This window comes from Hordeum vulgare, chromosome 6H (assembly GCF_904849725.1).
Source record: "Hordeum vulgare subsp. vulgare chromosome 6H, MorexV3_pseudomolecules_assembly, whole genome shotgun sequence".
Lineage (NCBI taxonomy): Eukaryota > Viridiplantae > Streptophyta > Magnoliopsida > Poales > Poaceae > Hordeum > Hordeum vulgare.
This window is the reverse complement of record NC_058523.1, coordinates 548504199-548523279: the sequence shown is the minus strand read 5'-3', so window position 1 is coordinate 548523279 and position 19081 is coordinate 548504199. Positions and strand designations below refer to the sequence as shown.

General features: G+C 49.0%; 1 long non-coding RNA gene across 1 annotated transcript; it reads right to left on the bottom strand.

Moving 5' to 3' along the window:
- Window positions 1-10796: 10796 nt before the first annotated feature.
- LOC123403680 lies at window positions 10797-11536 on the bottom strand. The gene is made up of 2 exons (XR_006611534.1): window positions 11377-11536; window positions 10797-11178 (listed from the first exon to the last, which is right to left on the bottom strand). It is a non-coding gene; the product is annotated as an uncharacterized LOC123403680 (long non-coding RNA).
- Window positions 11537-19081: the final 7545 nt, after the last annotated feature.

The window sequence follows — 19081 nt, the reverse complement described above, 5'->3', positions numbered from 1 at the left end:
ACACCAGGCCGCGCTAGGGGCCTTTGGCGCACCGTGGTGTCTAGTGCCCCCTACGCCTTGCCCACTGCTCATTCTTGGCCCCCAAGGCTCCTTCTTGTCCAAAAAAAAATCTTCGTATAGTTTCGTGGCAATCGGACGTCATGTGATATGGATTTTCTGTGAAGGAAAAAATAGCAGAAAAGAACAACTCGCACTAGGCACTATGTCAATAGGTTAGTCCCAAAAAATGATATAAAATTGCTATAAAATGATTATAAAACATCCAAGAACGATAACATAACAAAATGGAACAAGCAAAAATTATATATACGTTGGAGACGTATCAACATCCCCAAGATTAATTCTTGCTCGTCCTCGAGTAGGTAAATGATAAAAAGACAGAATTTTTGATTGTGGAATGCTATCCCTCATGTTCATCATATTATTTTTCTTTGAGCATGGACATATGGATTTGCAGATGATGCAAAGCAATAGTATATAATTTGACATAAAGATTTCAGTACTCAAGCATATCAACAAGCAACTAAGTCTTTCAAAATATAAACGCTTGTCGTGGGAATGACCCTGACAATAGTACCTAGGGGTAATAACGAAGGGGTGATGTCTAACTAGGCACAGTGGATGCACTCGGATGTACGAGTGAAGGCTCCACTGGGAAGTGGTAACAACCCTACGTCTCGAGCCGTGAGGCTGATGTCTTTTTATGGGGTGTAAAAGATTACAAACTACCGAAGCCTTGAGCTGGAGCCCGGGAGTGGCTTATATAGTTGCTGCCACGACCGATCGAGCTTCATTACAAGGTAATTAATGCTAATAAATAAGGAAGTTAATAGAAATGACAGATTTAACTCTCAGCGTTACTGGTAACGTGAGTCTTCACTTCACATCATGTGATGGGTTAAGTCCTTAGCCGCTGCAGCCTCTTCGGTGCCTTCTCCTTGCTCTAGTCTGAGTGCCAAGATGCATCCCACTGGTGCAAGGTGATCCGAGTGACTCCACGCAGGCCGAGTGAAGATTGCTGAACCGAGTGACGTTGAGGCTACACCGGTGACTGTAAGGACACTGATGTTCGTAAGGGGTCCTAGGTAGGCCTAGGGAATCAGGTCCGTAGGCCTACCCCTAATGTAGAACCTCACCAGTAGCCCCCGAATCGGTTGAGGTTTTGCAGACCGAGTGAATGACTTCCTTCGATGTCCCAGAGGTTCTTGGGTTGTAGCTCGTGGCTGCGTCATTCGGACTCTCAGCAAACCTCCATGGATTCAAAAGTAACGAATTCCGACTATCCAGTAACACACGTATGTCCGTAGTCGGCACTCATGGACTATCTTTCGAGAAGATAGATTCCATGAGTTGGGTGAACGAGAGATCTGAACTCTGCTTGCTCAATCGGTGACTTGGGATGGGTCCCCACTCGCATTGAGGTAAGGGTGATGCGGTCGTCCTCATTGATTTCCTGAATGATCGGGGTTCTGCACGGGGACGAGCGAAAAGATCATTCGGCTCACCTCTTCACACGCCGTGGATACGGAATCCATTCAGGATATGAGGTGGGACGGACTTTTCGCAACTTTTTGAATTGAGGAAGCACGCGCGCGGGCGGTGGTTTCGGCGGAGACGTAGGTAGTGGAAGTAGTGGGGTGACGCCCTTATTTCCGTGCATGTGATGTCGCTGTCATGCTACAGTGCACGTGATCCTCGAGATACTGTAGATCTTGCTCGGGCCAGCGATGTGCCCGATGGGGAATCTTGCCGTTGGGTATTTAAGGCTTGAGGCGGAAGAGAGAGAGAGAAGACCGCATCCCAGAATCAAGCTCTTTCCGTCCCCGCTTCCTCCACTTGCCACCAAAGACAAGAACCGTCGGCAGCCTCCATTGATTCTCGGCCCCGACCTCTCCGCCGCCCAGCATGGTGAAGGGAGGGACATCGAAGGCAGAGAGGGCCAAGAAGGGGTCGCGTGGAACCTCGTGGAGCACCGGAGTGCTCCCGCAAGGATGGATCCAGGGCGACTGGATGTCATCCCGTGTCTTGGAGGGGCGGCTCGTTTATTCATTAACAGTAATGGGCAGTATGCTAAGACAAGTAGGCCGTTTATTCATCAGCATCTACTTACTAATCATCCATCTTGAGATATTTATCCAGAACATCTCACTGGTATTAAGTTGCGAGCCCCACCCAAAGTGTAAACTCAAAGCAACGGACAACTGCATTAACGAACTTTGCGTAAGGTAAACAATCCTTGCAACCGTGGTCATAAGAATCGTTGTTTTCTACCTGGTGGCAACAACACATCCCCTAGTCTCATGTTTCTGTCACTCAAGCTAGACATCAGGGGGCATGAACGCACAATCACGCATAACGCTCCCTCATGGAGTTACAATCTACTACTCGGCCAAATCAATAAAAAGCAATGGAGAACATGCATGAATTACTCAAGAACATAATATAAAAGAGTAACCAAATATATAACTCATCACAATCTGAACATAATCTCATAATCCATCAGATCCCAGCAAACCAAGCATAGCAATAGCAGGAAAATGACATAGATGCCTTGATCATGTAGGGCAGCTCACAAGGGCTAAACATTGAAGCACAAGATTGGAGAGAAGACATCACATAGCTACTGGTCATGGACTCATGGTCCAAGAAGGACAATTCACGGCACGTCCGGGAAGCGTCCATGGCGGTGGAGAAGCTCCCAGAGGTCAATCTTCCCTCTAGCAGGGTGCCGGGAAGAGGTCTCCTGGTGCTCCCGATCTCGGGAGCGCTGCGGCGGCGGAACGATGGAGAAATTTGCGATTCTGGATCTCCTTGAAGAGTTTCCAATCGGAGAGGTAAATATAGGCCGAAGGAGGGCACCAGAGGAGGTGGGCCCCCACCTAGGCGACCTGGTAGCGCAGCCAGGAGGGGGCCGCGCATGGAGGCCGCATGGGCAGGCCCTGGCTCCCCTTTGGCCAACCTTTGGTGCTCGTGAAGCTTCCTTCATGCTGATTTTTATATATTTTTCTCGGCAATTTTTGGGCTGTGTAAATTGGGGTAAAAGTCCCTCCAAAAAAGACATCAGCAGACAGAAACTGGCACTCGGTGTACTGAGTTAGTAGGTTAGTCCAAATATGTGTAAAAAGGTATGAAAGTGTAGCCAAACATATAACAATGTCACCCAAAAGATCATGGAACAAACATAAATTATAGATACGTTTGGGACGTATCATCCCACAACTTCAGATATGGGGCCGATTCCGAAAAGGAAAATGCAAGTAGTGAAAAAGATAAATTTCCTCAAGGAACTCTAGCTTGAGTGAGAGACTGTGTGGAGAGGAAGTCAACTTCCGGAGGTTGCCAATTCCTTGGTCGCTCTCATGTAAGTTGGTCTTCCAAGAAACAAAATTGTGTTTCTCTCTCGTCCATCAAAACTGAATATGTAGCTACTGCAAGTTGTTGTACTCAGTTGCTTTGGATTACGGTGTGGCAAACTCTAAAGGATTACGGTGTCACATGTGACAAAGTGCCTCTTTATTGTGATCATATAAGTGCTATCTCAATCTCCAATAACCCGGTTCAACATTGCAAGACAAAGCACATCACTATTCGTCACCACTTCATTCGGGAGCATATCAAGCATGGGGAGATTGACCTCGTTTACCTCAACACTAATGATCAGCTTGCAAATATCTTCATGAAGCCTTTGAATGAAGCAAGATTTCGCGAGTTAAGGCATGAGCTAAATATCATTGATTTGAGCAATGTGGATTGAAACTTGGCACACCCCACCACTCTCATCATTTTATCTTGTTTAGATGTAGGCATGGATTTAGGGGGAGTGTCATTCTCTAAATGAACTCTTCCTCCCCCTATTATGCATAAAATGATCAGGTCATTCACATTGGTCATCATCGATGACACTTGCGCTTCAACAACGAGTTATAGTCTCGGGCCCAAGGTTAAAATCTTCGCGGTGCCATACCTACTAACTCAAACATAGGTGGCTTAGCCACCACGCCCCCTCCTTATGGCACTTGTCTCACGGGAACATCCCATTTTTGTTTGTATCACTCCAAGTCGTCCTCTCTCTACTTCAAAATTTTCCACAACTTGGAGTGGTCTGATCCCCATGACGTGTCGTTATTCCTTTTACCCCGTGGTGGTTCGAATTTTTCTTATTTCTGCGCATTTTTTGGGTCATCTGGAGCGGTACTACCGCTGCCACGGCAATACTACCGATGATACGTACTACCGTTGGGCGGTACTACCGCTCGAGAGCGGTACTAGTGCTTAGACTCTTTCACGAGGGGGTTATGGGGCCAGGCAGGGGCAGTTTTCTCTCCTCATACCCATTCATCCCCACTCCTCCTCGTGGGTGTCTCTCTCCACGCGACCCCAAGTCTCCGATGGCCGCCGGTGATCTCCGTTTTCGGCCACTCATTCGTGATTTTAACTGGTGGAATCGTTCTCCAGCCCCTCCTCTTGCCATGGATAACGGTATTGTCCCCGCTCTTCTCCCCATTTGGTCTCTTTTCAGATCTAGGTCTTGGACAATATGAGATGTATCTACGTCTTTTTGGTTTCGATTTGCGGCATGTGAAGGGTGTGGATGATGGCTAGAGTTTAGATATGATGTTATTTTAGGAATTTTGTGGTCAAGGCATCCCCGGTAGTACCAGATCTGACCAGTGGTGGTTTTCACCCCACGGTCCCTGCCCTGAGCGGTACTACCGCTCGTCCGGGCTGTACTACCGATCATAAGAGGTAGTACCGCCCCTGGAAGCGATACTACTGCTCTGGGCTGGCCTTTGCACGATATTTCTCCTTGTTCATCATCTCTTTCTCACCCATCTTGGTGTTTTGCTATCTTGTACTCATTGTTTTTCTATCGTGCTTTCGTCTGGTTGTGTTTTTGGATCTCACGAGGTGGCAGCTCTGCTCCTCAGGAGCGTAGGACGAATGCCAGCTTTGGCAGCAGAAAGAGGTATCGTTCATCTGAGGCTGATAGCTCAAGCCAACCACATGAGCATGTTCCCACCGAGAAGGTCAATCAATCTGCTTCCAAATCCAAGGTGAAGCGCCCTGTTGTCAAACCCTTGAAGTCCCAATCCATGGCTTCTCTAAAGTCTAAGGACTTTTGGATGTCCCGCAAGATCGATCCCTATGCGGAACCTGAGGAACCTTCAATGCGCAACCGTCCTTCTAAAACCGGAAGCAATTGTCCATCTACAATGACATTCTGAAGCCAAGGGAGAACACGTTTGTTTCTCATGTCAAGTCTATTGATGTGAATATTTGTAGCGCAATGAAAGGTATTTCGGGACTGCTCTCTCCCTGTGTGACAAGCTGGGCATTCTCGACATTATGCAGTTCAACAAAGACTTTGATGTCGAGCTTATTTATGTGTTCTTTGCCATGGTTCACCTGGGAACTGATGAGGCCATGACTCTATCATGGACGACCAATGGAAGGTTGATTTCTGCTCCCTCGAAGTGTTTTATGCATCTACTTAACATTGAGGATAAGGGACTCGAGAGCCCTCTGTGTTACCGTCCCCACAGTGAGTATGCTGCTACTCACAAGCAAGCCATGTACAGGTACAACATTGAGAAGATCTCCTCTACTACAGGCAAGTCCATTTGGGTGCTGGAACCATTCCTTGATATCATGCACCACATCTTCCGCCACACCTTGTTCCCCCGTGTTGGCAATCTAGATCACATCCACTCTTACCTGGTAGACATGCTTCTTTTCTGCGAGTTTCATAAATTCAAGGTTCGGGTGTAGCATGTGGATGTTTTTCATGTTATGTGGTCTGAGCTCTGTTCTGTAGTGTCTGAGCGTAAGTGCACCATGTATGGGCCCTTTCTGTTGCTTCTCATTGAGAAGACTTGGGCAGACACCTTTCCTCGTGAGTTGTTTGAAGCTGGGGATCTCGTATCCCACAAGGTTGTGCAGCTTCGGCAGAAGGACAAGTGGGCTACTCACACTGCCCTGAACAAGATGTGCGTGAAGACATGGATGACGATTCTGCTGACGAAGAGGCTGATGAGGATTATGTGGATGGAGAGGACACTGCTTGCCCTGCTGTGCCCCCCACTGGAGAACCTTCTTGGGCTAAGAAGCTCAAGGAGAAGATGAAGAAGCTCTTTTGTATGGAGACCAAGGGTGGGTACCGGGATCACGCGGCTGAAAAGGTGGCTATGAGTCGTCACAAGGCTCTTGGAAGGCACGTTGGCTTAACGATTGAGAGCGGCTCTGCGAACATACTCACTCATGAGGATACCTAGATTGCTCGCCACTGCCCATGGGATTTCGATGCTGAGTTGCTTGGTTCTCCTCCTCCTCCTCGCACCGTTCGTCACAACTCTGAGTCTGGTGAATATTGATGTATCAGCATTACCACCCCTCCCGGATCATCGTTGTTTTCTTTCTCCTTTTTGGCGTCTTGCTCCCAAAGGGGGAGAATTGCGAGTCGCGAGTGTTCTTTCATGGCCAATCATTTCACTCGTGAACTCTTTTATCATTTGCTTTGCTTAAAGACTACATCGTCTGGTGTGGAACCGATGTTGCTTTACGGTTTTAAGTGTGTGAGACTCTTATGAGATCATGTCATATGGTGGGAGACATATGGTACCGTAGCTTTATTTTTTTTTTGAAAGAAAGGGGTTTCCCCCTGCCCCATTTTTATTGAATGAAGCGGAGCAAACCAGCAACATCACATCAAAACATGATACGTCTGTGAACCTGCAAATCATCCCTTTACAGCTACCGTAGCTTTATCATATGTCTTATATTTCGTGAGATGCTTATATTGTGCCCTAATGATCATGCTCACTTCACTTCTTGCAGTTATATTACTCTCTGTTGTTACCTTTGTGCAAGTAGTGTCTGTCTATAAAATATAGGGGGAGTGTTGATCCTAGTGTGTGCACTTTGCATTCCAAAAGCATACTTAAATAGTGCACACACTTAGGGAGAGTCTGTCTATATTTTGTAGAGAGTGGGGTTGCATTTTATCTCGTTTTTATCCTCTATGCAAATCTTGTTTTGTCATCAATCCACCAAAATGGGGGAGATTATAAGGACATATTTCTACCCTGGTAGTTTTGGTGATTGATGACAATACATTTGCAGACTAATCGTGTGTGATAAGCCTTTCATGTACTCCTCTGTTTGCACAAAGACGATTCTTGCCCCTCGGTGTATTGATATGAAGACGGTTTTCTCTCTTACGTTTCGTTGTCGGTGGACTTGAGTTGTAGGAAAAGCCGTACTATTAAGAGGGGATCCGCCTCGGTAAGGTCTGGATGGAATCATCACGTGCACTTTCCTCTCACCCTGTTTTCCGCTTCAGTGCATCTTTCAACTTTGCCAAAAAAAACTCTGCCCTAGAAGTTCCAAGCGGTAGTACCGCCCACTAGAACGGTTCTACCTCTTATCATCGGTTGTACCGCCCGGGCGAGCGGTAGTGCTCCTGCTGGTACCGCTGGCCTGTACTGCTGCTCATAAGTGCGAACCCTTCTTTTGGTCGGACTTTGCGGTAGTGCTGGGCGGGCGGTACTACCGTTTGTTACTGTCGCTCCGAACGGTACTATCGGCCTGCCTCCTCTCTGCTTCGGCCTCCCTCTGCCTGAGCGGTACTACCTCTTTCATCGGTAGTACCGCTGCCAGGGGCGGTAGTACCGCTCTGGCTCGTGGAGAGGGGGTGGGTAACGGGCAGGTTCTTTCCCCCGCTATATAAAGGGGTTCCTCTTCCCTGAAAACTTTACCATTTGCCCCCAAAGCTCCATTGTTGCTCCAAGCTCCATTTTAGACCGATCTCTCTCCCTAGCCAACAAAACTTGTTGATATTCTAGGGTTTGCTTGAAAGAGTCTTGATCTACACTTCCACCAAGAGAAATTTGATTTCCCCCACTAATCCCTTGCGGATCTTGTTACTCTTGGGTGTTTGAGCATCCTAGACGATTGAGGCCACCTCGAAGCCATATTCCATTATGGTGAAGCTTCGTGGTCTTGTTGGGAGCTTTCAATTAAGTTGTGGAGATTGTCACAACCTTGTTTGTAAAGGTTCGGTCGTCGCCTTTAAGGGCATCACTTAGTTGAATCACGGCACCACGCATTGTGTGAGGGCGTGAGGAGAATACGGTGGCCTTAGTGGCATCTTGGGGAGCATTGTGCATCCACACAGCTTCAACGGAGACACACTTCCCCTTAAAGGGAAGGAACTTCGGAAACATATCCTCGTCTTCATCGGTTCCGTTTATGGTTATTTCTTACCTTTACTTGCATTTACTGCTTGCTTACTATTGTTGTTGTTAGCATCAAATAGGTTGCTCACTTAATTGCATATGTAGACAACCTATTTATTGCTAAACCTAATTTGTTTAAAGAAAAGATTAAAATTTGTTGGTTGCCTATTCACCCCCCCCCCCCACCCACCCAGTAAACCATATCGATCCTTTCAAATACGACGTGTGAGTGTCGCAACGCCGACCTAATTGACGTGTTTCGTATTTGCCACGCTGGCAACGACCAAAGGCGCTAAGATGGAAGGCGTGCTTACTTACGCGGTAAGGCGTGATAGGCGAGGTCAGAGGACGAAATAAAATTTTTAAAAGGTGGCGACATAAGATCTTTCAAGGACCATTTAGCACAAATAATACCCGGAATCGCTCCCCAGCTGTCAGGTGAGGTATGCTGGCTGCTGTGGCTGCTTGGACCTGAAGAAGCGAGAACAGCACCTCTTCACCGATCGCCTTCCATGCGGCAGCAGCGGCACTGTTTCCAGAAGCCGATCGAGCAGCGTTCCGCAGAGGCCGGGTGGCCATGGCGTGCGTGGCGGCACATGGAGATGGAGGCCGGCGTGGCCGCCCATGCCGCCGGATTGGGGGGGCCGGAGATGTTGGTGCTGGTTAGCTCGCCATGGCTTTCAATGCTCGTGTGCCTGGGCGCTGTGGGTTGCGCCGTGTTAATCGTTTGGCGATGGTTGGCTCATGTGCATGGTGTGACTTGGCAGCAAACTGACACTATGAGCGTCTGCTCACGGCACAAAGGTTTTGCTTGCAGACGGTTAATAAGGGAGCTGCTTCACTCTCCCTCGCTTCATCTGAAAGCGACCATGGTGTGGCCGGCCGTGCTTTGAGTAGCAGTATTACTCTTCAGGCTTCAGCCTAACAAACACCAACCGGTGATATTCAGATTTGTTCATTTGACTTGCAATACTAGTACATAGTTTTTTTTTGCTGGAATAGTACTTAGTGCCTGTTCGGCAACGCTCCTTGGAGCGGAGCGCACCAGCTTCAGAAACTGTAACTCGACGCCACTCCGCTCCGGCGCAGAGTCACGGAGCGGAAGGAATCCCAACACGTCTTAGTAAGTGCTTCCTCTGTAAACAAATACAAAAGTGTTTAGATCATTATTTTAATAGTCTAAACGTTATTATATTAGTTTACGGAGGGAGTACATAGTTGAAAGCAAAAGCTTCTATGCACTGATGAGGGCGGCCTGCCACCCAACCTGAGGGGATAATTGGATTGCATAGAGAAAGGAAAGCGTGGTTGCTTTTGAGCTGGGTTAATTGGATTGTTTGTGTGTTCCGAATGGCATGATTGCTAATAGTGTGTTGTTCCGCGGGTTGTCACCAATCATGGTTATCACCTGGATATGTAATCCACTGCCTGCCTGACACTCCAAGCGTGCCTTGCTTCACTGCTGCCATGTTCTGATCTTCAGCGCCATTCGCCCGCCCATGTTTCCGCTCAGGCTGTTTTCCAACTTGTTTTACTGTGCTGCTGCTGATCCGGTATTCCAAGGTTGACTGTGTGACTGACTCACAGATGCTTTGGGGAAAGAAAAGGGGCAAACAACAAATCTCAGCCCCAGATGCACTGGAGACCATCACACTCACTACACCACGGATCATTATAGTACAACAAAACTTCATATATACTGTTTCGTTTCGGAGGCACAAATAGGTCCTGGAACATTCAGTTACAAACTTACAATGATCACATTCAGGAGGATGTAAATAAACTAGGGCATTTCTAGCGACCTCCTCTGACCAAATCGTCGTGCACGGTCGTTACCATCTGACACCGGAAATTGATGCTGCTTGTCGTTGTCGATCGTGGGCGCCATCCTGGTCCCGGGGATATGTCTGGTTCTTGTAGCCGCATCCAAAACAATATGAACTCAACCACAAACTAGTCTAAATTTAATGCTTGTATGGTTCTGCTTCTGTGTTTTGTTTGTGGCCTTTGACACCGCACCGGCGTGCTTCTTAAGCATGGTTAATATTTGGGGTTCAAAAACATTTCTTTACTGAATTTTATGCCGGTTGAAACCCTCTTGCGTTGGATTTACAAGTTCTTCTGGTTCAGACTGTTTGTCTACTCGATTTTTTATGCATGTTGCATGATTTTCCCGTCAGCTCAAGTTGGTGAACGTTGTGTTGTGTCATACACTTGGATACCAGAACAAGGTCACTTAATCAACCAGTGATCTGCATATACCAGGATAAAAGGTCAACTTAACTTCTCCAAAACAAATCAGCCAACCTAACTGATCTACAAACAGCCTGTTTATGTCTGCCACTCCTGTTCACCAACTTGTCCACCAACATTTCCAAGTAGAGTATTTGAGTCAAAAATCAAACACAGCTCAGATAATATGGGTGTGGTGGGTTTTGGTAGGATTAAACCTACAGTGATTAGTTGCACCAAGTTGTGCGGCTCATAATTTCCCTGTCAACCCAAGTGGGTGAACGTTGGTAGAAGAAATTCTTCTAGATGCACGTTCTGCTGCCGCTCATAGATAAACATCATGCAGCATGGCTTTTCCATAATTTTAGATAATTCAAGAAGCAAGCACAAATTCATCATTATCAACAATATGCCGATTACCAGTGACGATTACCAATTGAGATTTCGTCGCATTATTCCGTTGAGCATGCCGTCCCATCTTAGCTGTAGTCACTACCCATTTATTGTTCATTTTACAGTGGAGGCTGGTCTTCGCATATCATGCACTTGCACCCGACGGCATCGCACTGGCCTTGCTTGGGCACCTTCCTAAGGTCGAAGCATGCCATATCGCAAGTGTCGTTGTTACATGGCTTTGGTGACGGGATAAGGGTTGCCGCACACCTGTAGTTGAATTTGGCGCTACCGTCCATTGACGCCTCCGTTACCACGCCTGCAGAATCTCCATGAAGAAAAGGGATAGTCACAAACCCATGGCCATCGTTTGCTGGATGATATTTTTTGAAAGAAAGGGGCTCCCCCCTGCTCCATTTTATTAATGAAGCACACAGCCAGCGATTATCCATTTTACATACCCAGCCAGTGCTGGATGATATTGTGAAGAAACCGTATTACAAGAACAAGTGGGTACCTGATGCTAGCATGAGCAAGGCGAGGGCCAGGAGCAACACCTGGATGTGGATGGTCCTCATCTTAACCAGTTGTTTGTGTTGAAGGAGGGACTTGTTGATCGTTGCGTGATATATGTGTGAGTTATGAAGGAGGACAGACAAAACGGGCCAGGTTTTTTATAGCTGATTCACCCCCATTAAAGTGCAAGATTTGGTGAGTCTTATGGAATTAATAGACGATAAGTGCATTGATATTTTTTATATACTATTTATTTGCTTTGGTGAGATGTGTTAGATTAATATTCATTGACTGCATATATATTCAGTTAATATTATATTATATATTTAGTTAATGACAATATATATATTGACTGCATATATATATTCATTGACTGAATATATATGCAGTCAATGAATATTAATGACCAAATTTGGTGAATCTTATGTAATAATATTATATTATATATTTAGTTAATGACAATTCATTTGACAAATCTCAACAAATCAAATAAATACTTTCTCCATTCCTAAATATAAGTCTTTTTAGAGATTTCACTATGGACTACATACTCATGTTGAGGAACTTATTTATACTCATGGTACATACACTCGGATCGACGTAGATTATCTTGACCTCTGATATGATGCAGGCCAGCACATTATCATTCTTTTCCTCAGAGAGGAAGACATGCTTTGGGTCATGAGAGTGTGATCACGGACAAACTTGGCTCTGGATACCACCTGTAAGATAAGTATTAGTTCTATGCTGTATAGGCACACACAAGCATACACCCAGTGCACACTACCACAATGCTTAATCAATACGCACCTTGTCCTGTGGATGAAAGAACCAACGACATGTAAAGTAGTGGCGCCGGTCGATACCCACAAAGAACTCAGTTATTCGACCAATGTAATCAGCCCCATTCCATTTCCCCCAGCCTGTGGATGGCAAAAGCAAATCACAATGTAAGATAGGAAGTGATTTATTATTAAAGAGGGATAACAATATGAGAGCTCAACTATCTGCTCGTTGTGGAACTTTTTCGGTAAAAAGCCACACATTCATAGAAGTTTGCACTGAAGAACAGGGTGTAAACAAGTACAGTACTAACTTTGCAAGTTACGTCCAAGTTAAGCAACATTTAGAGCATCCACCACATAATCAGAAAATTCATAATGCCAGAAATGAACAGCCTTTTTGTAAGAAAATCCAAATCTTCTAAATTACCCCGCTTCAAATCCTATCGGGAGCATTTTTATGCATGTGTGAAGCCATGCCAAGCAGAGCAGTTACTACTCTGTTATTTCACAAAAAGAAGGGGTTTCCACACTGTTACGTTGAACGAAACAAGCAACAGAATCCAGGAACATGAGTTTCAGGGAGAGCACACTAAGCTAGTGAGCAGGCACTTTTAACAGGATTTACACTGATTTTGCAACCAGAAAATGCAGAGTTTTTCTGGTGGAAGGAAGGCCAGGGAACAAGAGCATCTCTTGCAAAGTCAATCCGTTACCATGACAAGACGTCGTCGCCCAGCGTGTAGACTACCATGTCGTCAACCTTGGCAAAGTGGTATTCACACCGTGCCTTGACGTCCTCCTCCATGTCTGGCCTGCACAACAATGCACAAGGTTCAACACAAAACCACCCACCGAAGGGAAAAGCCAGAGATCAGATCCAGGACGGACACCGTACTTACCTCTTTGCATGGCCGCGCTGGTAGTGCTGAGGCCACTTGGTGCGCGCCTCATCAGCGTTGAAGGGGCAGATGGTCACTCAATACTAGGATTCTGATTTCTTCTTCATGTTCCTCCATTCAACTCTCAGATCACTTGCGCCTTCTTCTGGAACACATCCCTGCCATATTCCAATATCCGAATCCACGAAATCGGCTCATCGTCCTTTGGTGTGAATTTTAATGTTGCATCTTGAGTGTCGGGGGGATAACCCCGGGGTAGGCTCATCAAGCCCGCTTCTTCATTTCCTGTCAAAAGGATATGAACAAATACAGTTTCCCAAGGCCCAAGACTTTTGGCCGGCTAGGCTGCGCCTACCGGCTGGAGGACGAGGCGGTCAACTCTCTAGCCGGCCAGGCAACCCCTGCCGGCTAGAGCCAAGACGGCTACCTCTTCCTGACCGGCCTGGTCAAGCCAGCCGGCTAGGAACGAGGCGGCTGTGCCCAAGCCGGCTAGCCAAGCAGGCTAGCCGGCCGGAGATCACAAGTCACATCAGATCGTAGGTGGGGATGAGACCTTACGATTAAAGGTAGCTACCCGTCAGCAAAGGTACTGGATCGGAGTGCCCGGCAGGTACGAGCGTCGGCGGCCACGCCGCTGACCTACCCCGACTCTGACCCATCACCTAGCATAGTGTCGGACCGTCACACTCCCACTCCATTACTGCACTCGGCGTGGGGAACAGTGGAGGCGGTTGTACTACCTGCCCATGACGAATCTCGCTGGATGACGCTCGACGTACAACGCGTGCTCGGTGTCAACCTTACGCGAGAGCCTCATTGGCCAGCCGGCGGGTCCCACCGTCAGTCGAGACCATGCAGTCGGCGGGCCCCTCAAGCGACAAGACAAGACTCTCGTGGGCCCTTAGTCAGCCGGCGAGGCTGCCAGCCGGGTCCCACCCTTGTACCATTTATCCATATTGTAGGCCGGCGGGTTCGTCTATAAAACCCCCCGGCCACCCTCCATGCAGGAGGATGGTCGAACAACACTACTGATCCACCAACCACATAGAGAGAGGCGGAGACGAGCCGGCTGCTCCCCTCTTCCTCCTCCCAACACAGGTCGAGGAGCCACATTGTAATCCATCCATACACATCAAACACTCCGGCAGGACTAGGGGTCTTATCTCTATGGAAAGCCCTGAACCTAGGTACATCATGCATTCCATGCTTGTATCAACCTCGTTCCCAGCGCCCTCCTTTGTCCCTTCGGTTCTCACCGACTTTCGCCTACCTATGGCATATGTTGTGAATATTCACCAACACTTGGCGCCCACCGTGGGGCCGATCGCGGCATCGGCTGGCTTTACGCGCTGGGCGGGGCCCCGCACCTACGCCACCGGATGCATCGTGTCCGGATCGGTCTGCATGCCCGTGGAGCCCGCTTTCGACGAGGCAACACCGATGATGATCGACGTCCCCGTCCGCCATGCGGATTCGGATGAAGATTCTAATGATGAGGCGCTTCCTAGCGTCGTCGTCGCTGCTATGGAGAACCTCAGCGTCCTCTTTAGCGACTTACGTCTCAACGACGGTTCTCGCTACTTCGGCGAGGACTTCGACGTTGAGGCGCTCTGCGCCAGCTTTAGCAGGCTCTCTATCGCTGAGATGCCTGCACATGACGTGTACCCCCAGCAACGTACTCGTCTTCGACGGCCCTCCGCCGTCGGTGGGATTCTTCACCCCACACCATATCGCCGCCATCTCCAACGTCGTGGAGGTGATGGTTATCGGCGCTGGCACTAGCGCGGCTCATGGCAAGGCGTCGGCAGACGCTGGTGAGCCCACTGCTGCCACCGCTGATACTCTTCAGGACGCCATCGCCGGCCTGAAGACACCCATCGCTGCCTCCGCGAATCCTAGCGACGCCCGAGCTTCACTGGAGGAGGCTCGCAAGCATATCTTGGAGGAGGGCATTGCCGTCGCCTCGGCAAAACGTCGGATGGAGGCCACGCAGCGTGAGTATAACTCCGCATACGGCCTCACTCCGATTTCTGAGGCCCCTAGCCGGCTTGGATCGGTCCACAGCCGCGGCCGGTTCATTGCTGAGATCCTAGGCGGCGATCAGCCCACCTACGAGACCCCCGCGGCCAACATGCGGGCAGCACATGCGGCCATGGAAGAGATGGCGAGCCTGGAGGGCGAGGAGCGCGCCTTCCAGGAGAAGCGGGTCAAGAATCTCCTTGACGCCGCCAACAAACAGCAGACTCGGCTTGACCCCGGTCAGACCCAGTCAGAATCTTCGGGACCCAACTCCGGAGCACGCCGCAACCCTAGCGGCCAGCATCACGCAGAAGGATCTTCCTCGCATCGCACCTCCGGCCGGAGGGCGAGGGAAGCCAAGACCGGCGCTCCCAGTGCCAGAGCAAGCACACTTTGAGCAAGCGTCACGGAGGCGACGAGGGTGATTCGGAGTGTGAGATTCTTCACCCGGGAAGAACTCATGTCTCTGGTTCGCGAGGTGCCTCCCCTCTCGCTACTCGGATTGGCGCTCGCACTCCCCAGGATGATCGGGACTCCCGCAGGCGTCTCATTGTCCTGGCCCAGACAACCCTCCTGGAGGAGGACGGACCCATCGGTCCGGCTTGCTTCGGCCCCCAGATCCAAGGGGAGCCATTTCCCCGAGGCTTCACCTTGCCTCGGGACACGCCCAAATACAACGGCACTGCCAAGCCAGAGGACTGGCTGATCGACTACACCACACCCGTCGACATCGCCAGGGGCAACAAGCGCGTAGCGGTCCGCTACGTGCCACTCATGTTGGCCGGCTCGACCCGGACTTGGCTTAACAGCCTCCCGGCCGGCAGCGTCAACTCCTGGGTGGACTTCGAGGAGGCGTTCGTCCGCAACTTCACTGGCACCTACAAGCGCCCTGGCCGGCCTCACGAGCTGGCCATGTGCATCTAGAGGCCCGACGAACCCCTTCGCGACTACGTCACCCGGTGGACGGAGCTCCGCAATTCCTGCGAGGGGGTGCATGAGGTACAAGCCATCTAGTACATCATTGAAGGTTGCCGAGATGGCACCCTCCTCAAGCACAAGCTTATGTGCTCCGAGCCCACTTCTCTGGCGGTGCTCATGGCCAAGGCGGATAAGTACGCCATGGACGACTCGGCGATGCGCGTCAAGGTGACCGCCTGAGACAAGGTTGTCCCCACGCTGGCTACTCCCAAGCCGGCTGGAGACGGTCGAGGCGGCCAAAACAACAACAAGCGCAAGGCGGATCAGATGGATTCGCGCTCCAACAGCAAGCTGGTAGCCAGCGTGGAGGGCGAGACGTCGGCTCCTCAAGCCGGCCCTGTGCGGAAGCGTTCCAACAGGAATAACGCCAACTGGCTGCCCAAGCAGTCCTTCGAGCAACTGCTCGACGCCCCGTGCAAGATACATTCTGGGGCGCAGCCGTCCAGCCACACCCTTCGGCAGTGCAGCTTTGCACGCCGGCTGTCGCAAGGGGATGGCCTGCCGGCTCCAACGGGTGCGCAGGCGGCGCCTCGCGCGCCGGCTCCTGGTCCTATTCCGGCTCCACCGCCGCCGCCTCATCACGACGGCAACCTCCACGGCGACTACCCCCATCAAGACGGAGCATTCGTCGTCTTCACCAGTGAAGGCGACGACAAGCACAGCCTGTGCCAGAGACGGCGCGAGGTGAATGCCACGGTTCCCCCGGTACCCCAGTACATGCATTGGTCTGACAAACCAATTACATGGAGCCGGGTTGACCATCCTGCGGTGATGCCCAACCCGGGCTCATACACGCTCGTCCTCGACCCCACCTTCGTCTCCAAGAGGCTCACCTGCCGGTTCTCCCGGGTGCTGGTCGATGCTACTGCAACAAAAGACCTTCCAATTGCGCCAGAAATAGGAGTGTTGCTTGATACTCCCGCGCCAGAAATACTTCTGCTGCGGCTACGCCTTAAGGGACTTCCTAGGCAAGTATGCAAAGGATTTCCCCCGTGACCTTGGAGCCTTGCGTTGGTGTTCCCTCGAAGCGGAAAGGGTGATGTAGCGTAGCGGTGGTAAGTATTTCCCTCAGTTTGAGAACCAAGGTATCGATCCAGTGGAGGAGTATCACAAGAGCCTGCACAAACACAAAACGCTTGCTCCCAACGCTATGAAGGGGTTGTCAATCCCTTATAGATTGTTTGCCAAGTGAGAACTGAAAGCAACAAAGTAACAAAGCAAAGTAAAAGCGGAGGTGTAAACGATGGATGTGAATAGACCTGGGGGCCGTAGTGTTTACTAGTGGCTTCTCTCATGAAAGCAAGTAGACGGTGGGTGAACAAATTACTGTCGAGCAATTGATAGAACCGCGCAAAGTCGTGACAATATATATGGCAATGATTATATCTATAGGCATCACGTCCAAAACAAGTAGACGATACTTTCTGCATCTACTACTATTACTCCACACGTCGACCGATATCCAGCATGCATCTAGTGTATTAAGTCCAAAAGAACAGAGTAACGCCTTAAGCAAGATGACATGATGTAGACGGACAATCTCATATCAACGACAGAGCCCATCTTGTTACCCTTGATGGCAACTACTTAATGTGTGCATTGCTGCCCCTACTATCACTGGGAAAGGTCACCACATGGTAGAACCCAAAACCAAGCACTTCTCCCATTGCAAGAATCATAGATCTAGTTGGCCAAACAAAACCCAAGACTTGGAGAGACTTACAAGGATATCAAATCATGCATATAAGAACAGCAAAGACTCAAATATATATCATAGATAATCTGATCACAAATCCACAATTCATCGGATCTCGACAAACACACTGCCAAAGAAGATTACATCGGATAGATCTCCATGAAGATCATGGAGAGCTTTGTATTGAAGATCCAAGAGAGAGAAGAAGCCATCTAGCTACTAACTACGGACCCGTAGGTCTGAAGTGAACTACTCACGAGTCATTAGAGGGGCGATGATGATGATGAAGAAGCCCTCCAACTCCAAAGTCCCCTCCGGCAGGGCGCCGGGAAGGGTCTCCTTCATCATCATCATCGCCCCTCTAATGACTCGTGAGTAGACAAGTGCAAGCTTCCATTTCCGCGAGATCTCATCTGGAGACCCTTCTCGGCGCCCTGCCGGAGGGGATTTTGGAGTTGGAGGGCTTCTTCATCATCATCATCGCCCCTCCAATGACTCGTGAGTAGTTCACTTCAGACCTACGGGTCCGTAGTTAGTAGCTAGATGGCTTCTTCTCTCTCTTGGATCTTCAATACAAAGTTCTCCATGATCTTCATGGAAATCTATCTGATGTAATCTTCTTTGGCGGTGTGTTTGTCGAGATCCGATGAATTGTGGATTTGTAATTAGATTATCTATGATATATATTTGAGTCTTTGCTGATTTCTTATATGCATGATTTGATATCCTTGTAAGTCTCTACGAGTCTTGGGTTTTGTTTGGCCAACTAGATCTATGATTCTTGCAATGGGAGAAGTGCTTGGTTTTGGGTTCTACCATGTGGTGACCTTTCCTAGTGACAGTAGGGGCAGCAAGGCACACATTAAGTAGTTGCCATCAAGGGTAACAAGATGGGCTCTATCGTTGATATGAGATTGTCCATCTACATCATGTCATCTTGCTTAAGGCGTTACTCTGTTCTTTTGGACTTAATACACTAGATGCATGCTGGATAGCGGTCGACGTGTGGAGTAATAGTAGTAGATGCAGAAAATATCGGTCTACTTGTTTTGGACGTGATGCCTATAGATATAATCATTGCCATAGATATCGTCACGACTTTGCGCGGTTCTATCAATTGCTCGACAGTAATTTGTTCACCCACCATCTACTTGCTTTCACGAGAGAAGCCACTAGTAAACACTACGGCCCCTGGGTCTATTCACATCCATCGTTTACACCTCCGCTTTTACTTTGCTTTGCTACCTTGTTGCTTTCAGTTCTCACTTGGCAAACAATCTATAAGGGATTAACAACCCCTTCATAGCATTGGGAGCAAGCTTTTGTGTT